The sequence below is a fragment of the Sparus aurata genome, chromosome 18, assembly GCF_900880675.1.
Source record: "Sparus aurata chromosome 18, fSpaAur1.1, whole genome shotgun sequence".
Lineage (NCBI taxonomy): Eukaryota > Metazoa > Chordata > Actinopteri > Spariformes > Sparidae > Sparus > Sparus aurata.
This window is the reverse complement of record NC_044204.1, coordinates 4416898-4435412: the sequence shown is the minus strand read 5'-3', so window position 1 is coordinate 4435412 and position 18515 is coordinate 4416898. Positions and strand designations below refer to the sequence as shown.

General features: G+C 37.1%; 1 long non-coding RNA gene across 1 annotated transcript; it reads right to left on the bottom strand.

Annotated features, from left to right (window-relative positions):
- Positions 1 to 16913: 16913 nt before the first annotated feature.
- Positions 16914 to 18070, bottom strand: LOC115569113 (uncharacterized). Its single transcript, XR_003981487.1, has 2 exons — positions 17967 to 18070; positions 16914 to 17722 (listed from the first exon to the last, which is right to left on the bottom strand). It is a non-coding gene; the product is annotated as an uncharacterized LOC115569113 (long non-coding RNA).
- Between the last annotated feature and the right edge of the window lie 445 nt (positions 18071 to 18515).

Genomic DNA, 18515 nt, shown 5'->3' with positions numbered 1-18515 from the left:
AACTGCAGAGAGAAATCAAATCTAGTTCTGCTCTGTTTTAGGTTTTGTAATTGGCCTCTCTCTCTCTACTCTCTTCATTATTGTTTTTCACTTAATTATAATAATAATTGTTTATTGTAACAACATAAAACAGTGAACGATATGAACAGGTCATATATTAACACAGATTCAAGGTATAAAATCAGCACTTACCTACCACTGACCAATGTACCATGTCTAACCTTATGCTTTAAAGAACAAAAGCAGTCAGGAACAGTTTCTGGGGTTTTCATGAAAGCTAAGTGTAGGTTCACGTTATTTGTCGAGCAACTGCTGGTTGTCGAGTATCCCTTTAGCGTTTATAAATTCTGAATTCACCTTTCCAACTCTAGCCACATAAAACCACCCAGAAACTACCTGACTTGAACCGATAGATTAACGTTAACCTCTTTTTCCTCCCTACTCTGACGTCATGAGGCTTTTCGTGTTTCCTCATCGACCTGTAGCAGGTAGCCCTGATGCTCACTCTCCCTGCTGGATCTTTGTTTGAAACTGTGGGATTGGACATTAAAGTAAATTATGTAAAACGTAATTGTACATCAATTGAACATTTTACAGACGATAAGATATCCTGTCAAGTTGTCAAAGGCGGCAAGCAACTACAGCTCATGTGAGCTAGAATAGCTAGCTAGCGTCACTGTTTTTGCGATTATATCTTACCTTCATAGTCGATAAAACTGAACAGATAGATCTTGAAGCCCTCTTCGCGCTTACTCCTTGGTGCAGAGTTTCCTCTTTGAACCAGACGATGTACGTCACTAATTGTGATGGAGGGAGATCTTGCAAACACCGAGTGTAGAATAGTGCCATTGCTTCACCACCAGAAATTCGCTCGCCGGAAATAAAGAGGCTGACCACGAGCTTCCAAGCTAATGCTAACCGCAAGCCTCTAGTTCGCTATCAACACGGTCTTCACATGCAAACCCAGAGATGCGGTCGGTCAAGCAGTACATACACACACCCTCCACTGGGTCTAAGTTTTCAGGATTTTGTGAAATAATGCATTTGAAAATGTTTTCTAAACTGTAATATGTTGGCAGTAGACCACTGCCTTCCGTCACTCCGATCTTCGTGGTCAAATCAGCCGCACGTAAATTTAAAGTGTACGACTATTCTCAGCATTACGGTAAATGTGAAGAAACAGCGTACGTATTGAGAACAATAAGCTATATATCGAACCTACATTTAAGATAAAATATTTTACATTAAAGTGTTTCATGCGCCCCTGATGATTAATGAACACTTACTGTCATTTTTTTTTACTGCAACAACGTGGGGAAATGCCAAAATAAAAGTCACTTATTTGTACCTGCAGACTGCATGTTTTCTTGTTTGACGTACTGTAAAAACACTTTGCTCAATAATTCCTGTTTATGGGTAGTGTATTGGACTTCTACACATAAAGGACTAAAACTACAGCTGATATCGAGCATTTTTACTGCACCAATGTGGAGAAATTCAAGTATAAAAGTCACATATTCATACCTGCAAATTTCACATTTCCCCATATTTGACTTACTGTAAAAAAACTTTTTACCCTTGTGGTGCAGTAGACTCATTTGGCTATTTACAAAACAAAACAAACAATATAACTACTCTTTATCATGTGATTTATGATGCTACAACTGTTTCATTGTACATTGTATATATTTCAGGTTGTCTACTTTACTATTTTATTATTTTAATTTTATTGTTTATTTTAACATCTTATTTTTCTAATGTCTACTTTAATATATATATATATATATATATATATATATATATATATATATATATATATATATATATATATATTTATAAGATTTTATTTGGTTTTAATGTCTATTTTAGTATTTTATGTTATTTATTTCATTGTCTATTTTAGTATTTTATTTATATCTTCATATTTATCTCTTGTTTCCAGTCATGCGGTTTTTCTATTTCTATTTTGCACTTTGCTCAATAATTCCTGCCTATGGGTGGCATATTTGACTTCAACACATAGAACACTACAAGTTTCTATATTATCAAGCATTTTTACTGCACCAATGTGGAAAAATTCAAGTGTAAAAGTCACATATTCATCCCTGGAGATGGCATATTTCACCGTATTTGACTTAATGTAAAAACACTTTGCTCAATGATTCCTGTCTATTGGTGGTGTATTTGACTTCTGCACATAGTAGACTACGAGTATGTATATTATCAAGCATTTATACTGTACCAGTGTGGAGAAATTCAAGTATAAAAGCCCCATATTTATACCTGCAGATTTCATATTTCCATATCTTTGACCTAATGTAAAAACACTTTGCTCAATAATTCCTGGCCATGGGTGGTATATCTTGTACACATGCAAGACTACAACTACAGCTGATATCAAACATTTCTACTGCCCCAATGTGGAGAATTAAAATTATAAAAGTCCCATATTTATCCCTAGAAATTGTACATTTCACCATATTTGACTTACTGTAAAAACACTTGGCTCAATAATTCCTGGATATGGATCCTGATTGAGATTCAGTGAACAGTTTACAGTTTACAGATACTTTATCAATCCCCGGGGGGAAATTGTTTTTGTTCCAATGCTCCGTGCAAAATAGAAATAGAAAAACCGCATGACTGGAAACAAGAGATAAATATGAATATATAAATAAAATACTAAAATAGACAATGAAATAAATAACATAAAATACTAAAATAGACATTAAAATCCAATAAAATCTTATATATATATATATATATATATATATATATTAAAGTAGACATTAGAAAAATAAGATGTTAAAATAAACACTAAAATTAAAATAATAAAATAGTAAAAAATTCATAAATCACATGATAAAGAGTAGTTATATTGTTTGTTTTGTTTTGATTTTGCCATTATATTTCATCTTAAAAGCTATTTACTTGGTGTAATTATTTTCAGCACAACCTCACATGTGTGACTGTACAGTTATTTTTTTTATTTTGACATAATGTATTAAAACAATGGACCTAAAATCACAAAAAAAACATGAAATCCGAGTAGAAAAAGTTAGATTTTTTTAACCACAAATATGTTTAACAATCCATTTTTTTTTTTTTTTACTTACAATGCAAATATAAATTGTTGTTTATCTAAATGTGTGCATACATTTAAAAAAATTACAAAGTTATATGTAACTATTTACATTTAAATGCAGGCAATGCTCAGGTCTGCCTGTGCTCCTTCCAGCTGAATGAAGAGCTGCACTGCCTGCTCCACATTCAGCTTCTCCTCATTAAACAAAAAAACGACTCCACTACTCACTAAACACACTCCACCAAACACTACATAACACACTAACTACACACTCCAAACACGCTAAATGTCACAAATCTCTCAACTCTCACACACACCGACCGTCGTTGCATGTCAATCATCCGCCTAGGTCCCTCCCACAACCTGTTCCTCAACAACCAAACTTGCTGCTTGGACACTTTCGTGACAAAAGCCCGTTTTTACCGTTTCTTCCTGCACCAGACACAAAGCAAACGTGACGGCAATGTTCGCGAAAAAGCGTGGCGGACATTATTTACCCTAGGTCCGGTTTTGGACGTGCCGATGCTTCCGGTCCGTCGCTTCGGGAGGTGGGCCGTGTAGCTAGCGGCTAGCTGCTAGCTAGCGGCTAGGTACACACGAACATCCACAGATTCCGATTCCACTTTGTTGTCCGCGCGTCTCCGGATCTCCTCAGACCCGAACAGACTCGGTCCGGACTCGTTTAATCTCATTAATCCACAACAGTCAGTTTAGATGCACAGAACAGAACAGAACGGGACCGAACCGCCGGCAAAATCCTGGTCCAGCTCGCGCTGCTGCAGGTATAAATCTGCTTGTTTCTTAAGGTGGGGGGTCGCGGTGGGCTCTGCAGTGATTGGCTCTGGTGCGGGCGTGGCCACGGTGTGCAGTGATTGGCTCTGGTGCGCACGTGACTGTAGTGGCTCCGGTGGACAATGCTCGTGGAATTTGTAAATTTGTAATAATTTATTAACGGTATCATTGCAGTCCAAACAAATGCGAAATATCACACCATTGAACCACGCAGCAGCCATGTTGAAACTCTCAGGTCAGTCTGATCCTGATCCGCAGAGATATTTGAGGAACACACACATACACACACACACACACACACACACAGACAGACAGACAGAGGTTACTGTATTTATAGATAGATTATTATACGGGCACATTGAACAGTGAAACGTGTACTCTTGGTTGTGCACTTTTTTAAAAATATTTTTTTTTTTCTCTACCTTCATTTACTGTCATCACTCTCTGATGCCCAATTTAGATAAAATGCTAAAGTTTGATGATAGAGAGGGAGTTAATCCTTACCCAGTCAGTGAAGGAAGGCCCTGGAGCAGGTGGTTTAGTTGCTGCACACATGGCACAGTTGGTTTCTGTGTTAAGCACTAATACAGAAATGCAAATTTTAGATCTTGAACACTATATCAACACAATAAATTTACTGTAAAAAATGCTTTCACACACCTGAGGCTTTCAGTATTTGCAGAGCAAAATGCTTGCGCTGCACTGCCATTTCTTTTTTTGTTGTTCCAAAAGTCATAATTGGAGGTTGTGGAAAAGCCTCCATGACTGCATTCGCCATCTAAATAATGATACCATATGTTATGTATATGTAATAACAAAAAAGTAAAATGTTAAGACTTAACATAATAGCTGTACTCAAAAAGAGTTTTCTCTTTAATTTTAATCTTACCATGGTGACTATGACACCACAACTGCTGCTGTCCTTTTGGACTGGGAGATGCATGACAGCCCCTTTCAGTTTTATGTCCACCCAGTCAGTTTTACTGTGGGATACCCTCCTCATTTTGAAGTAGTCTCTGTGTGAGAAAAATGAATTTAATTATGAATGTACTTACACATACAATATGTACACAATCTAAGCCGATGGTGTTGACCACAGCTTTATGGATTGGATTTTGAAAGACTGAAAAACATGTTGCACTATATAAAGACATTGCATCATGAAATGGGTCATCTCCAAAACTGCCTTTTATGGCCTATTTTGTCTTGATACGACATCCTGATATGCATAATTATTAGTAGTATTATTATAGTATTTATGTGTCTTTTTGGGGCACATTTATCAATGATCCTTACATGCTTTTACTGTATTGTGGCACACAATCCTGCTCTCACTCCCACTCTACATTTGTAATGTGCCCGTCAGTGTAACTGCAGCCTAATTGAGGGTTCAGATGATTTCTATTCTGTCATGAAATTATTGATTTGGGTGTTATGGTTAATGAGCTAAGGCTCCGAGGACATAATAAAATTGTTTGGGTCCCACATCCAAAAGTTTGTAGCCTGTGTTCCAACATAATACCTAAAGTCAGTGTTTAAAAAGATGTTGACAATTGCTGTTTCACATGTTGGCATTTAAAGTCTACCTGAGGACATGTACAGCAACTGATGTGGCAAGGGAAGGAGCTGTCATTAATAAAACAAATGTGCATGCAGAATATTTTCCCCTTATGTCTCTTCCTTGCATCTTAAATGTGAGTGACTGACATGTGAGGAAAAGATTAAAGTCAGTTAAACATGTATCAAATTGCCCATATTGAACTTGCATGTACATTGTTCTTGTCTATTACCCTTTTCATGCTGTTAGAAAATGCCTGTTACCTTTTCACTGTGTTACTACCACTAGCAACAAATACAAAAACATTTAGGTAGTTATGCTGATGAGCTGAAAGACAATAAGTACCGCAATCTTTGCGCAGCATTGTCCGACTCTCCCTGCTCATTGGAATTGGTTGCTGGATCAACCAAATAGACGCTGCTTTCGGCTGCATTGATGTACTGTAAGCACAGGAAACACAAAAAATATAAATCAAAATGTACATACATCATCCAGCAAATTATTTAACACAATTATGGACAAACAGTCACATAAACATCTTTCCTGCGGTGACATTTAAAATGTATAAATGGTATTTCCCAAATTATTGGTATTGGCTGTGTCATGAAGGAGGCACTCGATGACCTTAACATTTGATGGACATGCAGACAGACAGTTTATCAGCAGTGAAATTAAATTTAATTTGTGAACCTTGCTGACAGGCTTAATATGTTTCCTTTTTTAATAACAGTGATGGAGGCAAAATACCACATGGGCTATTAAACACAGTGACTGTTGACTGCAATCTTTGCCCAGCATTGTCCGACTCTCCCTGCTCATTGGAATTGGTTGCTGGATCAACCAAATAGACGCTGCTTTCGGCTGCATTGATGTACTGTAAGCATAGGAAACACAAAAAATATAAATCAAAATGTACATACATCATCCAGCAAATTATTTAACACAATTATGGACATACAGTCACATAAACATCTTTCCTGCGGTGACATTTAAAATGTCACACACACACACACAACACACACACACACACACACACACACACACACACAAACAAACACACACACACAAAACACACACACACACACACACACAGAGTTACCTTGGACAAACTGTGTAAATGGTATTTCCCAAATTATTGGTATTGGCTGTGTCATGAAGGAGGCACTCGATGACCTTAACATTTGATGGACATGCAGACAGACAGTTTATCAGCAGTGAAATTTAATTTAATTTGTGAACCTTGCTGACAGGCTTAATATGTTTCCTTTTTTAATAACAGTGATGGAGGCAAAATACCACATGGGCTATTAAACACAGTGACTGTTGACAGATTAATTTGCTCAAATATGTTTTGCAGTCCTTATTATGCAAATACAGATATGGCAAATATTCAATATGAACCGTCAAGTTAACATTCATTGTAGCATGCAGTGAGTCTGCACCATTCCTGTAGAAAAATTGTGAGAGCCCTTGAAGCTGCGTTTCCTACTAATTAATAAAACTGACACTACTTCTTTTGCAACGTTCAGTAACACAGTATCAGGTTTTTTTTTTTTTTTTTTTATCAGTTTGTGCAAATATAACATCACCAAAGTGTTTCATTTGTACACTTCAGGCCAGTGGTTTTCCTGTTACCTACCTACCTTCCTAAACATCTTTTTTCCTAAAAAAAAGTAATATCTTTCACTTCCCTGTCTTTTCCATTTTGATTCAGCAATCTATTCCATGTTAACATGGAAGTGTTTTTTTCCTCATGTATTTTTCACTGTAAATAGAATGCAATTATGTGTTGATGAAAGTTGGTAATTAACTAACTAGAAAATGCAGTATATATATAGTTTATTAATGTATTGGTTTAAATGTTAAATCTTAGTGTCCATACCTATGATAGAGTATTCTATATGATTTGAATGGTTCTTACCTGTGCTTCCTCCTCATGAAGCTCAGTCTTTTCCAAAGTTGAAGGTTTCTGAGATTTGGCCATGTCTTCTGGGTGCTATTTTTAAATATAATGTTATCATAAATGAAAAGTCATGTAAGGGTTTAATCATCATCATGTTCAAATATGCATAGGTAATTGCATGCTAAGGCAATTTACTGTCACACTTGTATATGTATGTGTATATATATGTATGTATCTATATATATCTATATATCTATCTATATATATATATATCTATATCTATATCTATATATATATATATATATATATATATATGATTTATATTTATCTCACCTGTAGATGGACTGTGGCTGTTGGTGGCATATCCTTCTCCTCATGACAAGAAAGTATTTTCTTGCATGCTTTCCATTTCCTTGACAGTTTTATTGTCTTTGTTGACAAGTTGAAGTATAAACGGTGGACACTTTGGGTTTTTCTGCTGGCAGTACCGTTTTATTGTTGTCACTATAATTTCCGCACATAACAGCAGTGGAAAGTTGAAAATTCCAGAACTTATTGCTGGAATGGCAACATAACCTAACTTGTGCTGTTCTGCGATTTTAAGTAGACTTACTACAGCCTTTCTCAAAAGGGGTTTTGCCATTCCAATCATTTTTCGTGTGGGATTCTTCTGTAGACACGGTCCCACCACATGAATTATTTTCTGACATGGCAGTTTTCCTGCTGTCGTGACAAGAGCTTCTCATGTTTGTAACTGTCCCTTTTTTGAAATGTAGTCATTGCTCTCAGCCTGGATGTCTGGTCCACCAACATCACACAATGCCCTTGCAAGTCCCAGATAGGAATTGGCAGAATTCACCACTGCATCAACTTTAAAGTCAGTCAAGTCAGCTTTCCAAACTGACATTGTGACATTGTTGGAAAGCTGTGTTGCTAGTCTCTTGCAGTTGGTCATTGTGTCAGGTGCTCTATCATCCTCCTAGTGTTAAAAAATGTGTGTTAGTCGTGATTAACAAGACAATCCCTTAAGAAAATATGTTTCTAACATAGACATAGTAATGATAACTGCAATGAACTGCATACTAAGTCAAGTTCACAAATGCAACTACATTATGACAGACTTTCAACAGTCCTCCATGTCATGGCCAAACAAAGCCAAAAATTCACAGATGTGCATGAGAAAAAAGTCATAAGACTCAAAACACTGAATGTAAACTGTGTATTCAAAACACAGAACATCGAGCTATGTTTTCGTATTAGACAAACATAATGTGTAATATAACCTGTGTTGAAGCATGGACTATGAAGTCTGCGATTGTGGCCTGAGTTTCCTCTTCTAGGGTAGCGTCTTTGGTCTCAGATGGTCTCGATTGAGACACTGATGTGCGTTGTTTCTGAAAAAAAATTCATAACACAAATAAATAAACTGTAAACATCCTTCAAGTTTTTTGTTTTTTTTAAGTTTTCATCCTGAATTACAATGGCAAGTTGAGGAGCCCTTCAAAAATGTTATTTTCTGCAACAGTCTGTGGCTGGTATCATGTGAGTCTATGTGTGTCACCTTAGCAATATAAAATGTATATAAACATATACACATGACCACTAAAGAACCTGCAATAATGTTGTAGTGAGTTCAGAGTATTCATGGCTTGAATGTCAACATGTTAACAGGTGTCACAGCTGGTGTGATCATCACTAAATGGTATTTGGTTACCTTTGCTTTGTGGCTCTTGAACACAAATGCCTTGTGAGGGGTCACATAAACTCCTCTTCGCTTCTTATTTCTCTGCTTCCAGCGTTCAAGGTCAACTCTGTGTTTCTTTTTACAGGAGAGAGTAGGTATGATTACTGAACACTGCAATTTAAGGTGTCAAGGTTAGAATAGTACGTGTTAAAAGATAATACCACAACATTTAACATACCATGTTTATCATTATCTGTAATTAATGGCTAAAGAACAGATGAATAGTTCAGAATTACATTTTGGGTAACATATTACATATGTAATATTTGAGATGACTAATTACATACATTTTATGATGAAGCATATGTATTTGTTAGCCATAAATAATTAACAAAAACATTATTTCCCTTTTAGATATACTTGGAAATCAATGTTTGTAGTTTACCCTCTTAATCGAACGCAGAGCGTCCTCGTATTCCCTTAAAAGGGCATTATGGATCAAGCGATATGCCAGGACAAAGTCATCAAGCCTTGTAAAAGTGCGTCGTTGGAAACGGACCCTTATCAGGTCCCGCTGGCTCTTTTCCATGACTCCTTGGGTCTGGTTGTCCTTTGTGAAGTTCTGTTATGACCCAAAAAGTCAAAACAAAAATTAAAAACAAACTCACCTAGCATGATATTAGACCACAGAGCAGCGTGGGGTAGAAAGTGCCTCTCTAGTGAGGGCACAAATGTTGGGCAGAAGTACACACTGGGTTCACCAGTTTGGTCCAGAACTCCATCGTGTATGACATGCTCAAAGTGCCTTTGGAATTGCGTTGGTCCCACATCATTCTGGAGGAAAAAACATAGCAGATTAGGTTTGTTGTGGTGTGGAGTACCAAAAAGGCAATGATTTTCTTTTCTTCACTTAACTTATAACCATCTAAATTATTGTATTTCACTTACATTCTAACAAAGGAATTCTAATATTATTGTCTATTACCATGTAAATTCACACTGAGTCAAGTAACATAAAACAAGTAAACATACTATTTATTCAATTAAGCGTCATAACCATGCCACATCCAATGCCAACATTCAAAAATTTATAGCTGACTGTACAAGCTTCGAGCTGTTTTTTGATTATTACCTATTTTTAAACTTTTATTTATCAGCACAGAACTTGACAACACTAAGTCAAAATAGACACCTGGCTTTGTTAGAAAAAGCAACAGCTCCCCGTCTGAAATATTGTTGGTTCTGTCATCATACATTTTGAGTAACACAGCAAAATGCTATGCACTATTTGGAGATTTTATTACCTACCGCAAAGTTTTCCTCCTCTATTCTATTATCATCTATTTCAGGGGGTCCAGCTCTGGTCAGAATTTTTTGCAGGTTTTGAAAATGTTTTTCAACCTCCTGCCCGCTGCAAGAGCTTGAGAACACCACAGTAGTGCTGCGGACTATGTCATCAAGCTCATGGAGCGTGGTGGCTTGTGTCATCAGCCCGAAGACATGCATAGCCAGGTGGTAGTGTTTGTTAGCACTGTGGAAAAAAGTAAAAACATACAAAAAATTAAATACATTTGAACACCTTATCATGTCAAAGAGAAATACACATAAACAAACCACTTACTGCTTCTGGCAAAGGGCCTTTGCATTTTTCATGATGTAGCTGAGGCATCGGTGGAGAATAGGTATGTGGTAGGTCTCTTTCTGTCCTTGTCCAGTGACAATGTCAAAGTACATTGACAGAAGTTCTCGAAGACTCATTCCACAAAAGTTCTGTGATATGGACTCCATGAGAAACAGAGATCCATCACATATGTACATCACACACCTTTTCTTGATATACCTTCCATGGCATCTGATGCAGTCCGTCATGAATGACCCCAGGAAAAATGAGACAGGTGCTGTTGTGTGGTCACATGTGACAAATGTGGCCACAGGGACTGGCGACCCACCTTTGAAAGGATGTCTGACCACCATTTCATAAATATAAAATGGCGCACTTTCCCCCTTTGCCTTTTTAATGATGCTCCCTGTTGCATCAACATAAACTATGTCCTCCTTAGCCCTTTCAGCAAAAAGCTGAATGGTCTCCAGAGACCACAGCATCACTCCCTTTGGGTGCTGAAGCACCTTTTGGATTATACCCCCCCCCCCCCCCCCCCTTCCTGAAGCTCATCCTCAATGATCTTCTGCTATATCAAGGCATACATCTCCTCACAAGCCTTTAGCTGAACAGGTTTTTTCATCAGCAATAGACACACCAGCTGATGCCCTTAACCTGCCAATGCTTGATTGTATTTCATCCACTGTTTTGGTTATTTTCCTGGACTGTAGGACACAGACAGTGATTTATTAAGAAAACACAATTATTAGGAAGCATATTGTTTCAAAGAAGGTAAATATCTTTTTTTGACAATGGAATTGCTTAACACGTACCCTATGGAGGACCAAACCTGACATAAGTATAAATAAATAAATGCATAAATAAATGTATAAATAAATAAATAAATGTATAAATAAAAAAATAAATAAATGCATACATTAATAAATGCAGAAATAAATACATAAATAAATACATAAATGTATAAATAAAAGAATAAATAAATGAATAAGTGCTTTATATTTATTTATACATTTCTGTTCACCTACATTTATTTATTTATACATTTCTGTTCACCTACATTTATTTATTTATACATTTCTGTTCACCTGCATATATTTATTTATACATTTCTGTTCACCCACATTTACTTATTTATACATTTCTGTTCACCCACATTTATTTATTTATACATTTCTGTTCACGTACATTTATTTATTTATACATTTCTGTTCACGTACATTTATTTATTTATACATTTCTGTGCACCTACATTTATTTATTTATACATTTCTGTGCACCTACATTTATTTATTTCTGTATTTCTGTGTCCATATGCTAATGAGGAGGTAGGAGGTCCTAACCTCAGTCAACAGCATGATTGGTTACAGGAGTGTGCTCGATTCGGATCTACTACTTCTGCCTTAGTAGTGGCGCTGATTCGTAGGAATGTTGTTAGCTACCAGCCCGCCCGCTCAGCTAATTGTTAGCTGCAGTCGTTGGCATTGTTGTGTGTATCTCTGGTTAAATATGGCATTTTTTGTGCGAGCGATTGCGAATGAAATGAGATCATTAGCGAACGACGTCGAGAGCCAAGCAACAACCGACTATATTCAGTTTCGCCTGGACAGATTGATCGATGACCTGGCTCAGCGCACCGCCGATTCGGATGTGGATATTGAGCCAGCAGTGTTGGACGGTCTTGAACAAGTCGCTCACCAACTGTACATCCAGTCAGAGTCAGAAGTAGGGACCGTTGGACGTCCGTCTTACAATATACCCCCCAATGTAATCGAAGCACACCTACTCTGGGGGCACACTGCTGAGGACATTGCACAGGTGTTCGGAGTGAGCGAAAGAACCATTCGTCGGAGGATGGCACAGTACGGAATAAGGTAATTTTACTTCGCTAACCCTACACTGTCTGATTGTCTGGTCCAGTTTACATTCTTTTTATAACGTTGCTCACCTTCCCTGCTGAAAAAAACAACAGAGACCAGCACCATGCTGGTCTTGCTAGTGGCTTTTGATCAGCAAGACCAGCATATGTTGTGTTTTGATGCTGGTCTGTGTTGTTTTTTTCAGCAGGGTTATCTCCAAATACCACTGGGTAATATACTGTGTTTATCTTATAGTCTAACATTAGGTGCACATTTGAGCATAAAATGTTTTAGTCTAAGCTTATAGTATACATAGTTCATGATATCATAGAACATTTATCCCCACCATTATATGTCACCTTGCACTGCTCTCTAATCTGAGTTTAAATTAACTAAAAATTAACTAACGTTACTGGTATTAATTTACATTAATATGCACTGGGAACAGGTCTGACAATACTTGATAATATAGGCCTATATGCTTTGGTTTTCAATGACAGATGATTGGTGACTAATATGCTTATATTACTGACAAACTTGGTGTAGGAGCCAACATTGGTTTGTATTATTAATTGTTTATCCTGCACATGCTCTTTGGTATCATTTCTGACAATTAACACCTGGGTGTGGTTTCACTTATTTTACCTGTTCAGTGAGGCAGATAATCTGTAACCCTATTTCTGGAGTAAAAGGTGAACAGAGTCAGATGTGACATTTCAGCACAATTGCATATCTTTAACACATGATAGTGTTGCATTTATAAACTCCTACAACATGAAAGGTTTGAACTTGAATTATAGATCAAATGTATAAACTGATATTATTTCTACAGGACAGGGCAGCTGAGTTTAGACTAAACAGGAATGAGGTTTGTTTTAGGTGACACCAATTTAAAATAATCTAAACCTTACACTGCAGCTAATGACAGAGCAACAGACTCTGTGTTTTGTTTGTACTGTGAGATAGGTGACATTTTTGTTTTCTTGTTATTTTTGATGATCAGAGTCCACAATCTATTAACTCCAATAGAGGACAACAATCTGGATGAAACTGTGTCCCAAATTCTGCAGCAGCATCCCATGTCTGGATACAAAATGATGATTGGGCACCTGAATGCACAAGGCATACGCATACAAAGTAAGGAATTGTATTCATTACCCATTCATTTGTTCGGGGGTTATTTTATGTTGGGATTAGGCCTACATGCTGATTTACTCACAATGTGAGGAAGCTGCTTTATTTACTGTTAGTCTGGATTTTATCAGGATTTGTGAATTCACTGCCAGATTGGGGAATGCTTTTTTTCAGTACAGCATATCTGTGCATTGTTTTGCCAATTATAGGACAGCGTGTCCAGGAATCCATGCGGCGAGTGGATCCTGGTGGAGTTTTGATGCGCACCCTTCAGTTGAACCCAAGAAGGCGTAGGAGGTACTCTGTTAGAGCACCGAACAGTTTATGGCACATCGATGGAAATCACAAACTGATAAGGTATCGAAAAAACATTAACCATCTCAAGCATCTACTTCATTGTAGATTTTACTACTGTAAGACACTTACTACCCTGTTTAGTGTATATCCAGATAAGTAACAAGACCCCATCTACAATTTTAATTAACCTACCAGTGTCACTGGAAGCCAGACTGGGATTTTTCAATGGTGGGATGGATCAAATTAGTTAATCCATCAACATTCTTGTGCATGCAAATCAGTTTTACTGACTTCTACCAGCATCAAAATTAAGAATAATACTGGTTGGTTCTTTGAACTTTTAGGTGGGGTGGCTTTTTAAACTGGTCTGAACAGGTCTGTTAGAAACTGTGATAAACCTTCTGTTTTGGCACAGTACTCTATTGTAGATGGTACAATGTAGAAATTGTAATCTGAGTATATACAGTCTTACATGGGCTAAAATGGCTACAGCTCCCACACTGTGCACCCAGTATTGATGTCAATATTCCCAAATTAAAGTTGCACTCAACATTTTAACCTCTGCCATTGTCTTCTTTGAAATCTAATATGCGTGAGTAACAGTGCAAAAAACAGAAAAAGTCAGTGACCAGACTAAAAACTCTATAACATGCAGCTGGCCTCAAAGGCTATTTTTTAATCAAAGTACTCGCCAGAACCCTGTATAAATTCACTTTGCTGTGTGTGGGTGTGGGTGTAAATTTTGTGACCTGGAATTTAAATACAAATAAATATTGACCTAGAAATATATCAGGATTTTTGATTATGTTTGTGTGTTAAAGATTTTAGATAGTGAAGTTCTGTTCAAATAGGCCTATACAGTATGCTCTGTGTAAATCTGGCCTAAACTTGCACATACAGAGATGCATGATGCAGGTAGTGGTACTGATCTTGATCTGTTCTCATACATATCTATTTCAGATGGCGTATTGTTGTGCATGGTGGTATTGACGGCTATAGTCGTTTGATTGTATACTTGAGTGCCGCCACCAACAATCGTGCAGCAACAGTCCTAAAAAGCTTTCTGGAAGCTGTCGACGTCTATGGTGTGCCATCACGTGTGAGGTCAGACAAAGGCGGGGAAAATGTTGATGTTGCACGCTACATGGTGGCTAATAGAGGAATGAACAGGAATTCACACATTGCTGGCAGGAGTGTCCATAACCAAAGGTAACATAATCTTCATTCAAACATTTATCAAAATAACACTTAAACACTAAAAGATGGCAATATAAACTGACTTAACCTGTCTCTTTAAGTCTATCTTATTACAATCAAGCTTTGTGGCAGCAGATTGAGTTTTTCAACATTAATGTTAAATTAGTGTTAATATTGAAAGAGTTGTTCTCCAATTGTCTCTCTGTAATCTATACTGACCAGGAGAAGATTACTATTCTAGTGTGATTTCAGTGTAAGTGATGACAGATCTACAGTCCTCATTCTGTAGTTCAGCTGAAGCTAATATGAGGTTTCAGCAGTCACAGAACAAGGCCACCCATCACTTACAGTAGAATGGTTAGCATTAGATTTTCCACAGCCAGTATAGATGGACAGAGGAACAACTACAGCGACCAAAAACTCTTTCAGCATACATGTGGGCATGTGAGCATTGTTTAAAGACAACTTGAAACAAATCAACTTATCCTTTAAGAGTTTTAAATTAAACTTTGTCATTAACTGTTATTTAGACTGAAAATTGAAAACATCACTTATTACTTATTTAATTCAGTTCTAATTTACTGTTCTTAGCATTGATAGGAGTGTTGTCATACAACATACAACAGTAGGTAAAAGTATTTAGGTAAAGGTATTTTCCCTGTATGTTGTGTTTTTGTTCATTGTTGGTAGAATAAATAATTTTTCCTTTATACCCATCAGAATCGAAAGGCTCTGGAGAGACGTTTATGTGGGAGTGCTTGATCTCTTCTACACCATCTTTACCAACCTCGAGAGAGAAGGACTTCTCGATCCTGACAGTGAAATACATCTCTATGCTCTGCACTGGTGCTTCGTTCCCCACATACAGAAGCACCTTCAGTTTTTCCAGCGTGGCTGGAACTGCCACAGACTACGCACTGAGGGCAACCAGTCACCGCTGCAACTGTGGACTCGCCATGAGCGTGAGGCGCAGCAGGACCCCATACAGGTTTGAATTTATTCAGTAATTCTGTTTACTTTAACTTTTCATTTCCTACATGCAATATTTTCAATATTATCTCCACCTTGTCCATTATAAAGTGCATGCATAAGTAGCAAAATGTAACTAATAGTGGCCTGTAGTTCAGGAACTAAATGTTATGGATTTATACTGCCCATCATTGGCACTTTCAACACAATAAGGTATTACTACAATATTGTGGTTAAACAAGGAGCAGTGATTTAGGGAGAAAATTATACATCTTAGCTCTCAAAATTAATGTATTGGCTTTTGGAAATTGTAGTCAAGCTCTTTCTGATGCCACAGCTGTTTTTGGGGCATATATACAGAATCACAGATGATAAACAAGTGATATTTCAAACTAGGTTCTGTAAAATGAATGAATGTAACTTACAGTTCTGTAGACATGTTTACCATAGAAATCTTTAAGACCTTGACTGACCCTTTAACCTCAGCTCTTGCAATTGCAGGTTGACATGGAGTTTGGAGTTGACTGGACTGGCTTGGTGTTGTGATCCCTGAAGTTCAGCTGCAGCGCTCACTGACTGACCAGGAAGTTGGAAGTCTACCAGACCCTGATGGCCCTCTGTCCAATGTGTTAGATGTCTACGTACAAAGTGTGAGCTTATTATCAGAAATGCTCCAGTAAATCCATATTGCTCAGGTTCTGATAAAGAAGGCTGTATTATGGTTTAGCAGTTCTGATATCTGTGTTGAATTGCATTCTTATTTGCCAAACACATCTTTGTTTCAAGTGTCTAAAATGATTTTTTTGTGAAACGAATGGTAATGACAGCATTTTTATTTTATACCAGATGTCATAAAACTTATTGCATTATACAATATGACTGCAAACAAACACTTTTTGCAATGAGCAACTTATGTCTATTACTATTAATGAACTTTTTGTTAACCATTCAGTTTAAACATTGAAAACCATTATGGTTATGTAACAGAGCCTTTTACAAGAAACTGTCCTGTAGTTATCAAGATAACTTGTTTTGAGGTATTCATTTCACGTGATTGGAGACTTAGTCTTTGAATCTGAAGGCTCGAGAAACTGTAACATGCTTCCTGTTTCAGAACAATACCACGAATAAGAACAGCAACAACTCAATTTGTCTCTGTAACAGTCTCCTGAGCTTTAAAACAATTGTGAACAGTGAGATTAAACCTAAAGACAATGGTATAAAATATGCTTCACATCACAAGCATGCAGACCTTTTTACTGCACCAGTATTACTACACACAGGCAGAACTAGCCACTAGTTGATATAACTCTTTCAAATGCTTTTATGCGGCAATCCAAATGTTGTTGTTGGCCAAGCAAGACAACAAAATGTACACTAAGGTGTACAGTGAGATACTGATCTGTCCTTAGACCATTCCAAACCCAGTGTCAGTGCTACAAATAGCAGCAAGAATATCTCTTTCAAAGTTAGAGTACTCTTTGTAATGTCCTGGAAGTTTGAGCAGGTGGAAGCAGGTGGAAGAACTGGGGAAGTTGCTCTCCACCACGTCAACATCCAAGTGTCTGGGCAGCACATTCCACCCTATCCAGAACTGCAGGAGTTTCCCAAGGACGCTAGGAGACGCTACTGAAATAGAGAAGAAAGTCAACATTTATTTTATTGCCGGAAATGATTTTGTATCATCAATCATAAATGAAGTTGAAAACAGAACTTAATTTGTACTTTGGGTTACTCATGTAGCTGATAATCCACAGGTAATAAAAAGCACAGGAAGCAAAGCATTGTGTTTTTGACCAACATTCATTTATTTGCACCCATTACAAACTTTCTGTTAAATAACCTGAGGAACTGTTAAGTACATATTTACCGTTCTCAATAAATGTGCGAAGGAATCCTGTGATCCTACATGTATCCTCCAAAGAGACATCTGTGTCTTCATCCTCATCCTCTGTTGGCCAGTTTATCTTTTCCAAGACCATCTGACAGATATTTTTTCAAATCAGTTAACACTTGTTTTTCCCAACAGCCCAGAGAATATAAAGCACAACAAACCACAGAACAGATAATACTAGAAATTGTCAATTCTAATAATCAAAATTGTAATTTGGTAAGGGCATGGTTGTAGTCTGTTTTAAGAACCATGCTGGAAGTTTTGCATGGGTAAAGTTACTGCAAATGGCAAACTGAGTACTTTCCAGACCTGTTGAGCATTTTCTAAATCATCCATCAGTTTTTTGATTGGTTTACTTCTTTTAAAAAGGCATCAATTAGTATCAGTTAATTTCATTTGAAAATGAACTTGCAAGGACTTGAGGACAACCATGTTTTTGCAGTAGCCACTCACACATGCAGTGATATAATGTAGGATTAACTTTAAAAAAGAAGAAAAAGTGATCAAATGCTGACTGGTCATTTG